This window comes from Sander vitreus, chromosome 5, assembly GCF_031162955.1.
Source record: "Sander vitreus isolate 19-12246 chromosome 5, sanVit1, whole genome shotgun sequence".
NCBI lineage: Eukaryota > Metazoa > Chordata > Actinopteri > Perciformes > Percidae > Sander > Sander vitreus.
Genome location: NC_135859.1, coordinates 26022120 through 26032788, shown reverse-complemented (window position 1 = coordinate 26032788; position 10669 = coordinate 26022120).

Sequence of the window (10669 nt, the reverse complement as noted above, 5' to 3'; positions counted from 1 at the left end):
TGTCACCTCGCTTACTCATTTGCACTCTCAATAATTACTTCAGCCAGGAGATGCTGCCGCCTAACAACAAATGCAATTATGGGGCATTATGAGCTGCTTGCAAAATCGACTTATACGGTTGTTATCTGCGTGAGAACGGTCTGCATTTACATTATTGCTGACCATTTTAGACCATTTGACTTTTTTCAATTCCCTGCGCTGTTGTCTCTCTTCCCTCTCCATGTCCTGCTGTATCAGCTAATAAAAGATCAAGTAATTTTTCTTTTCCTTTACTTTCACTTATGTCCTTTCCATCCTCTAACTTTCTCCCCCCCTCGCCCTCAGCTCTCGCTCTGTCAGTATTTTGGCCCCTCCCTCCCCTTCTCTGCTTCCTTTGCCATGTTCCTTTCCATCGTACTGCCAGTATTTAGGGGCTCGGTTAACAAGCCATTTAAACCCCATCTTCTCCGCTCACTAATCACACATGCAATATTCACACATGGCTGTCACTCATGCAGACACATTAGGCTGTCATTCTGTCTTCTTCCTCCTCCTTTTTTTGCTCTCCCTCATCTCCTCAACTTTTCCGCTCTCCTTCCTCCCTTTCCTGCCCACTCTCATCTTTCTATCTCTCGCTTCCATTTTCTCCTACTTCCTTTCTGCCCTCCCTCCCTCTCTCCTATTCAATCTCCTCCTCTGTTCCCATCTGCGCACATAGAAAGAGCGAGACATCTTCAGTCTTTCCATGTGATCGACCGAGAGGGACTGCGACGAAAACTGTTTATCTTTTCATAGAGATGTGCAGGATCTGCTCATTAATAATAATTTGCTGTAATTCAGCCACGATGATACATTCTAAAAAACGATATGCCTCACACATTCAAGTTTAAACCCTGAGGACCTGGTTGGTGTTTTAATTTGGGTGAATATGGAAATCTGTACGCTTGATTGCCTGCAAAATCTATTGTTGATGCATCCGCTAACAGCAACTTGAGGGTGGAAATGTGGCCTTAAAAACAAAGCCCAGTTCTGTCAACATTGGCTTATTGAAATAAATTCTCATATAGATTATTTTTTAAGGTGTAGAGTGATAGAAAGTGGAATATACTGTATGGTCTAAACATCTATCTAAGGTGTTGATAGGGTTGAGGTTGGGGCTCTGTGCAGGCTAGGCAAGTTCTTCCCAACAAACTAAGAAAACTGGCTGTGTACATGGGGGCATTGTCATGTTGAAACAGGAAACGGCTATGCTTTGCCATGGGCACCAATGTCATGAGGCTCCCAATGACTGATGGGGGGGGGGGTGGCATTCTCGGTGTTAGCAAGCTTGTAAGTTTGGTTGCTAATGGATATATAAGTTAAGTTTATTCAGAAGACGTAGTTGTACCATCGACTCCTGTCTCGTTACTGTGTGCAAACGTTTCTTATTTTATAAAGCGAACTATACTCTGACAGATGTAAAATAAAAGTGGATGGTTCAACACAGCTAATAAGCTGCGATAGCTTCCTCGATAGAACAGAGGTATCAATTTATTGGCAACACGTCATCTGCCTATCTTGAAAGATGATGTTTTTTTTAAATCAAGCTTTAAGCTGTAAAATGGAACACTGGCAGTCATGCAAATATATTGGGCTGCTGTTTAGTGGATTCAGACTTGTTTTAATTTGTTAAAATTTCTCATTAACAGCAATATGCTGACAACTGCGTGAGTTAATAAGTTTCCCTCGATCACTCTCTGTTTCTCTTTGCCTTGTTCGCGCTACAGTTCTTTCTCCGTTTATGCCACATTGCTAATCAGCATCAGAGTGTGGGTATCCAAATGCAATCACAAACAATTATACTCCTTGCTGTGCTGCTTATGTGCATTTGTGTGTGTGTGTGCGCATTTGTGAGTGCATGTATACGTTTTAGCCCAATAAGAAGTGACGCACTGATTAGCCTCCCGCCAACTCTCATGCTAAAATCACACACACACACACACACACACACACACACACACACACACACACACACACACACACACACACACACACACACACACACACACACACACACACACTGCATTCCACCCATTATGCACTCAGGATACTAGGTCACAACAGTAGGATAAACTGCAGCTAATTCAGTTCAATAAAATAACTGAAAGAGTGGGGAAGCATGTTTTAGCTGAACACCGTTCATCAGCTAAATACAACTTTTTTCAGCTTTCTTTGCCTTCTTTCTTTATATATATTAGACCATTATAGCATGTATTGTCAGTCATATATTCTAGGTGCACTGTGTCTCATTCTACTGTGTACTCTGGTCCATTCTCCCACATGCTGACCTAATTGTGTGACATGCTCGCTCCCCATCTGCCACACTCTTTTATTGTTATTTATTATGGTGAGGCTACATCGGGATACTGGTTGTGGTGCAAGAGCTGCTGTTGGTGAGATGATTTGCGTTCTAAAAATGGCAAAAAGTAAGATTTGTGCCCCGCTTACAGCACAAAATGACCATACTGAAATACTGTGTATCTGTGGGAGTTTGTTGCTGATCAGCACCAATGAGTCAACACCAAGTGCTTGCTGAGATTTTTGGATTTCGTAACTCACTTCCCAGCCTGTACTCTGTTTTGGAACGAAAACTCCCCACCCACTGGCATTAACACTAACACTGTAACACTATGCGTATGTAACACTACTGTTACATACGCGTTTCTTAGGGACACCTAATCTGTAGCCCGCCTTAGCTCTGAAGCTCCCAAGCTCCGCCTACATGTCGAGTTGGTCCAGTGAGTCAACACGAAGCAAACTAGTCCCTTCCATATATAACCAAACACGGACTGTATCCCTTCTTGCCTCGACCACAAATGGCTTCCAGGCCCATTTGCTTCGCTGTTTACTTCGCTGTTAGCTCTGCTTTTAGCTCCGCCGTTAGGTGTTAGCTCCGCTGTTAGCTTCGCTGTTTGCTGTTAGCTCCGCTGTTAGCGTGTGAGGCTAACGCCACAATTCGCCAACTGCTCTGTGTAACCGAAGCTGCTCTTTTAACACCCCTGCTCTGTGCATTCACATATGAGAGCAGCACTTGTCTCCCATATCACACTACTAGCTGATTGTCTTATTTTGTTTACAAGTTCCAGATGGAGTCTGGAGATGATGTAGGGTAGCTTACTTATTGTTTACTGTTTACATCTTACTTTATACGCTTCAGGCTGTTGCAGCTAGCTCAGGGGAGAGACTGGATGACACTAGGTGGTACAGCCTGAGACATGCACAATAAAAAAAATTGCCTTCTGCATTTTTGTTATGCTTTTCCCTCCATTGTACCGAACCGAACCGTGATGTCTGAACTGAGGTATGAACCGAACCGTGACTTCAGTGTACCGTTCCACCCCTAACACACACACACACACACACACACACACACACACACACACATAAAGCTGATTCTACAACCCAATTTATGTGTATGTACGTTATGTACACTAAGTACATGGATGTTACGTAAGTTGTTCCATTTTTTCCCTGCGCTTTAACAGGTTAACTACTGTAAATTACCTGTTTCTATTGTGAGTATGTTGCATGCACACTCAGTGGCCACTTTATTACAATAAGTACACCTTTACAATCTAATGCATCCGATACAACTGTTCTGCCATAATGTCTGCTTGTATGATTACCAAAATTTCCCATTTTTTTGAGAGAGGCAGAATATTTGAAACGCCTCTTAATATACTATGACCACAGTAATAAAAAACTATTGAATTGTTGTAAATGTCAGCAAAAACTGAACTCATAAACTTCATATAGGTAGAATTTTATGGCAGAGCTGTTGTATTATAATGCAATAGATTATTAAGTGCACCTGTAGCTAAAGTGGCCACGGAGTGTATGTGTGGTATAATAGCTGTATCATCACTTAGTCAAAGTGATGATGCATGTTCATTAATTGTGTAGAATTTATGTGATTATAGCATCTTAGTGTGATTATTTTGAATATTATATTTATTCTAAAAGTCCCTTTTCTAATTTTACCACCTGGGGGCACCAAAGTCAGAATTGTCAAATATTACACATAGTGGCTTTACAGCAACAGTTTGTCATTTTGGGAAATATGCTTATAATAAGCATAAAAAAATCTCCCTCTTGCCAATAGGGGGTGCTGCAGCACCCCCAGCACCCCCACTTCCTGTGGCCATGTGCTTATTTGTTTAAATGCTGTGAGTTAGATTAGAAGGTCAACACCACTGTCATGTCTGTGCGTTAAATAGGCTACTGTATCAAACTACAGCAAGTGGGCGGTTAGCTTAGCTTAGCACAAAGACTGGAAACTGGGGGAAAACAGCTAGCCTGGCTCTGCCCGAAGGACAAAATCTGCCTATCAACACATATGACGTGGTGGTTTTACTGAGGGTCATGTGCAGCACTTTTTCATCCATGCAAATGTGAGTCGCATGGAGGTTTATGTTTATGTATTCACAAATTAAAGAAATCCTTTTCACTAAAATGCTGATTCAGCTCTTATAAGAAATAAAATAAGAACATACACGTTAATATTAAGAAAATGTCATTGTTTGGTAGCTCATACTGTTTTGGTTTGAGCATTCACTCACAGGTAATCACATTTTTTTTTGTTTGTTTTTTTGCAACAGTTTAAACCAGATCTGTATCACATTCAATAACTACTAAATAATCACTTGATCTGTGACAGCTAAAACATGTATTGTTTAATTAACACAACAGGCCTGTCATTCTCCTGAAGGTTGTAAGAAATGATATATAGAAATAATAAAGTTTTTAACTTTCCTGCAGAAATCATTGTACCCAAGAAGGTGCTTTTATTTCCTCTTGGTGGACATCTTATTTAGCAATGAAGCTCTGTGTTTCTTAAGTGGTACACATGTAGTACATTGTGATAATGAGTCTTAGTGAGCTCATTGAGCAGCTGTTGAGAGTAATTAGTATTTAATCTTGGAGAGGAGAGTGCTGTGAATATTCACACTTTGATCAAGGCAACAAGCCCATCATCTCCTGTCCTCTCATTTCATTTTCTCCTCTTCTCATTTATTCGTCCTCCTCCTCTCTTCGCCTCTCCCACTTGTTTGCACTCCCAAAGGAGAAGGAGCAGTTTGCATCTTAATGGAGGATAAATTCCCTTCCTTTCCTCTCCTCTTCTCTCTTTCTGTTGCTTTCTCTTTGCTCTGTTTGTTTCTCAGATATGATAACAGCTTTATTACATTATTGTCAATCAGTATGATAATGTCTTGACACGCCAAACAACCAAAATGTGCCACAAAGTTGTAACTTGTGGAAACGTGCAGTCTCCAAAAAACAGCTTCTCTGTAGCTCATAAAAAGAACAAAAAGTCAGTGATTTGTGGTGATCTTGTGGGGGTTATGAATCACTTTAAATGTACTTCACAGAGAGAGAAACCGGAAACAACAACAACAAAAAGTACTGGATTTTTTTATGGAAATTGTAAGAAGACTAACTGCAAAGCAGATACAAGAGATATGTTTTCATTTACAAAGAAACACAGTTTTTGACCTTTTGCATGTTAGAAACAGGTTACATCAAGATAGATAGATGCTATAGACATGATCGGTAGATAAAATAGAAGAGACTAGTTTGGTGGTTTGAGAAACAAGGAATCCAACAGTTATTTGTGCCACAATGCTAATCAGTGGAAGCATGGGCAGCTATTCAAATGCAATCACTGACAATTATAGTCTGCGTATGAGTTTGTGTATGTGTGTGTTTGATTAGCCAGTGTCTTGCTGATTAGTCATCAATCCTCATGGTGACAAACTCAGACACACAACAAACAGAACAAGTAAGAACCACAAATCAATGACTGTGTGACTGCATGCTTGTGTAAATTAATGTATGAATATCCAAAGTTTTTACAAAAATAGTATCTTCTTTTAACACATTTTTATCGACAGGTTTATGTTTTTTTGCAACCGGATTAAAGCTGTGTATTTATATGCAGGTTGGTTTATGTATGAAATTCATATGTAACCTGTGTTGTGTGTTTTTTTTGTCCTTGTAAAGCACTTTGTAATCTCTGCTGGTTTGGATTTTCCTTGTGTGCTCTACTGTACTTTTCTGAGTGTGCTGCCATGCATGTTTGCTGAATGCTTGCACATCTGTATTTTAGCGTTTCAGTTGGTGTTATTCTGTTGCCGTAGGTGATTTTGATTGTTTTCATCGTGCTCCATTCTGCACGCAGCTAAAACAACAGAGTGAGTGGTGATAGAGAGAAAAAGCAGAGGGATAAGTGGGGAGATTCAAAGGGGGGAAGCCAGACAGAAGCCAGTGCTTTGTGCGAGGTGGTGATGGTTGCTGGAAAAGATGAGCATCTGCATGAGAACAATTTTATTTTGCTGGCATGTCCCCTTTAATTCAGTGTACCCTCAGTAATGAGGATTACCATTTGTGCTGCTGTTGCGTCCACTTGTTTGTTACAGACTGCCTGTGATTAATTAATGTGCAAATGTTGCATTGCAGTGTTTTTAAAAGGCATGAACAGAAGTCATTATTTTGAAATTACTTTTAAATTAATTTAATTTTTAATTTGCTTCATCATGCCAGCCAAACTGTATTTTTAGTCAAAGACCAAAAGGATTACAAGTGAATTGCATATAAAAGTAGCTGAAGAAGGACTACTTAATGGATCAGAGGGCTTCTGAATTGAATAATCCAAAAACATCAAGGTGTCAAAGTTCATACTTAACCCAACATGCAACAGTATATCTGCTGTATTATTGTATGACGTAAAAGGGAAAAAATTTCTTTGGCAGCGGCTTACAAACGCTCACATCATCAGGCACTCTGATATTGTGATTGCCATTGTTACTAATAAATAGTGTAACTTGCACACTGAATATATACTTATGTATTGTTGGGAGCTGTGGTTGCATTGATGACTGCATTTCAATTTCAAGAATGAACTTTTAACATAAAAATAAAAATAAATAAAACTCCTTTAAGACACCAAAGACGAATACATCAGAGCTTTCAAAAAACAAACAAACAAACAAACAAAGTCATAATTATCATGTGTCTCTTGACCAATACGACCAGTTTCTGTTTTCACAAAAAAATAAAGATATAGAACATTCCCCTTTTGAAAATAATCACATTAATATTACTGTATGAATTTGGCTACATTAAAATGATAAACCTTTTGCTGCAATCTGATCTACAGTATACAACTGAGACATAAGATGAAAACAAAGGACATACGGTCAAAAAATACACTAAAGTAGAAGGAGGCAGACTGTGTAAATTTCTTTCTGTCTTTGTCTCTCTTTACATTTATTTGTCTGGTTGTCTGCTGCTCTGTCTGCTTCCTTTGCTCTCTGCACACCCAGCCTGCTGCCTCATCCTCGTGTCGCGCGTCAGTTCAGAAGCCAACAATGCTGAATCTTTAATTGTCGTGGGAGGTGACCCTTTGATTTCATTGCTGTCAGCACTGGCTCCTGTGATGTCTGTTGCTGCACAAAAGAGATCCAAATACGCAAACAAAAATACAGACTGGCAAACAATAAATCAGGCAAATAGAGAAGTGATCATAGAGACTGGATACACATTGAGAGAAGCAGATAGACAGGTAGCTAAATCTCATTTTTTAAGTTTGTGTCACATGCAGGATGTATGACCCAGTATCTCGTGACTTTTCTTTGGTGATCAAAGCTTTTTTTATGCTGCTTCTAAACAACCTACCAAATTAAAGAAACAGGAAATAGAGCAAAAAAAAGAGCCATAAATATGGGGATTCTCTGTCAGAAGATATACAGAAAAAAAAAGATAGAGGACAGAAATAATGTTATTCACTGGTGACATTCATTAGTTTTAGTTTGACTTGTGGAATGGAGCAGAACTGATATAGCCTTATAATTACCCAAACTGCTTTTGGGAAGCAATAACATGAAGTGACATGAACTGTTAGCCACGCAGCTGACACACGTGACATGAAGCAACGCTCTGCTTGCTGATTTCACAGATCATCTGTTCTTTTTTTGGCACTGGAGCTGTTAATAGGCTGCTTTATAAAGCTTTTTAGGGAGTTTTAAGAGAGAGAAGAGAGAGAATAACAGGATCTATGATAGAAAAATACTGAATGTGTATTCATTTTGATGAAAAATATAATCTGAAATGCATCAGAATTGATGTTCAGTCTCATTAGATTAGATTAGAAAACTTTATCAATCCTCAGTGGGGAAACTCATTTGCCACCAGATCAACTTATACAGACAACGAACAACAAAGACATTATATTCACAGTAGAACAAATAAACACCACCATAAAGAGCCATCTGAGACATGATTAACAGCTGAAAGGTGCTACATCTCAAGTGTAATTCTATGTATTCAGGTCCATCTAGTTATTCCCTGTATAGTATAATGTAAAACAGTATGGGGACTCTTCTCTTCTCTCCATCTTTTGCTTCATATATTTTGTTTTTATTTTCTTAGTTTGCACAATCCCCTCTTTCAATCCTATGATACTGAGAGAGGTTTACATATAGCCATATATATCCATATATTTATATATATATATATATCCATATATTTATATATATATATGGAGCGAGGTGTCTGTCAGAGGGATCACACACACACACACACACACACACACACACACACACACACACACACACACACACACACACACACATATATATACACACACACACACACACACACACACACTCAAAACTCATATACACAAATTTAATTGACTGATTGTCAATGAAGGCACTTTGTGACAATACATATTTCTTATACTTCTCAGAAGCAAAATCAGATGCTTCATTTTGCCGTAAGACTTAAAGTAGGTTGCATTGCAGTTGAATTTGATCTTTTATTTCTGTTTACTCATCTTCAGCTTTATATGGATTTATTAACAAAAGTAAAAGCTGAAGGTAAAAAATAAAAGAGCCGGTCAGGTGTTGATATCAGGTTTTCCCGTTCTGTACGTTTTGTGATACCTAATATGATACTTTATTGATACCTGCCTCTCTGCTGGGAGATCAGGCTACTGTGATAGCTAAAAAACTAAAGTTTTGCTTGATACTACAGCAGGGTTAGCTGCTGTCTGTACCTGGGCAGTTTCGCTACTCTAACCTGCTTCCCTAACCTGCTCCAGTAAATTAAAATAACTTCCCATATGTTGTGTACCTATATGCTTGACCCAAAACTGTAAGTTAAGCAAAGCTATAAACTCATCTCATGTTTGTTATATTCTTTTTTTGTTTTTGAGTATTGTCAGGACTTGTGCCACGTGGAAACTGGTAGTCCCATGGTCAAAGAGCAAAAAGTCTCTTTTGGCATCACAATTTCCAGAGATATGATAATGTCCTATGACAGACAGAACTCATCTAATACATTAGAAAAATTTAAATGATTGTTGATCTTATTATCTTACAAACAATTAGGACTTGGGATTTGCTGAGTTTGAATATTAAACGTTACTCTAGAAATACAGCCCATTGGTTGGTGCATTATAAATGTCTTTACAAAGCAAATTCTACTCCTCAGATTTTATTCCAAATGAAGTTGCTCCAATGGTTGTATTGGCACATTTTCTCATTTGGCTACTTATTTAATATATAATAGGTAAGAATATTCCTTGTTTCCCAACTGTCATACTCCTAAATGATGACTCTCTTCTTAACTTATCAATGAAGAGTATTATAAATCGTACAGGTCAATTAAATAAATAAAGTTTGCTGGAGGACCCTCAGATGTTATATTAAAGATGTTGGTTACTTTCTTGGTTGGATATTATTGTTGGGAATTGGTAAGGGTACAGATTCAATTATTGGCAATTTATCAAAGATGTTTTATCAATATTAATAAAGTTATGAATATGTGTATTCATAACTTTACCAAATTGACAAACAATCAAAACGGGGCACCACCCTGGAATCAGGGACCAATAACTGAACTGTGAAACAGTCTCATAGGTGGTGTTCCCTTTAAAATACAGATCTTAATTCATTTGATTAATGTATCTGGTATCTTTGAAAGGAATAAAAGAAGGGTGAAATTCGAGCACTGACCTGTTCAACCAGCTGTTACTACAATATATACACAAATAATCACAAACAACTGTTTTTTAAAGTATAATAGAATTTATTTCCAAATTATTAATTGAAGTAGTAATAGTTCTTCAATCAACAAACTACAACAAAAGCAAAACAAACAGAAGTGTGTGTGTGTGTGTGTGTGTCTGTATGAGAGAGCGAGAAAGAGGGGGGAGGTGAAGAGACCTCGTTGGTAGCTAAGCCATGCGGTCAAGATGGCGGATGGGACACCGCGAGAATCAGGATGGCCACTCCTAGAAGATATACAAAACAGGCTATTTTTTTAAAATTATTTTTTTAAGATTGTCTTTTGGGGGCTACTCCCTTTATTTGTGGTGCCAGTGGATTGACAGGAAAGGTGGGAGAGAGATGGGGGATGACACGCAGCAAAGGGCCGCAGGTCGGACTCGAACCCGGGCCGCTGCAAAGGACTCAGCCTACATGGGGTGCACACTCTATACTGGGTGAGCTAGAGGTCGCCCCCAAAACAGGCTATTTAACCCCAAGATGGCGGGTAGTGGAGCTGGGTTGCAGCGCCACGTGGCTATGGGCTAGCCGTTAGCTAGTGTGTGTGTCTGTGTGTGTGTGTTAGGTTAGTGTAAAAGAGGAGA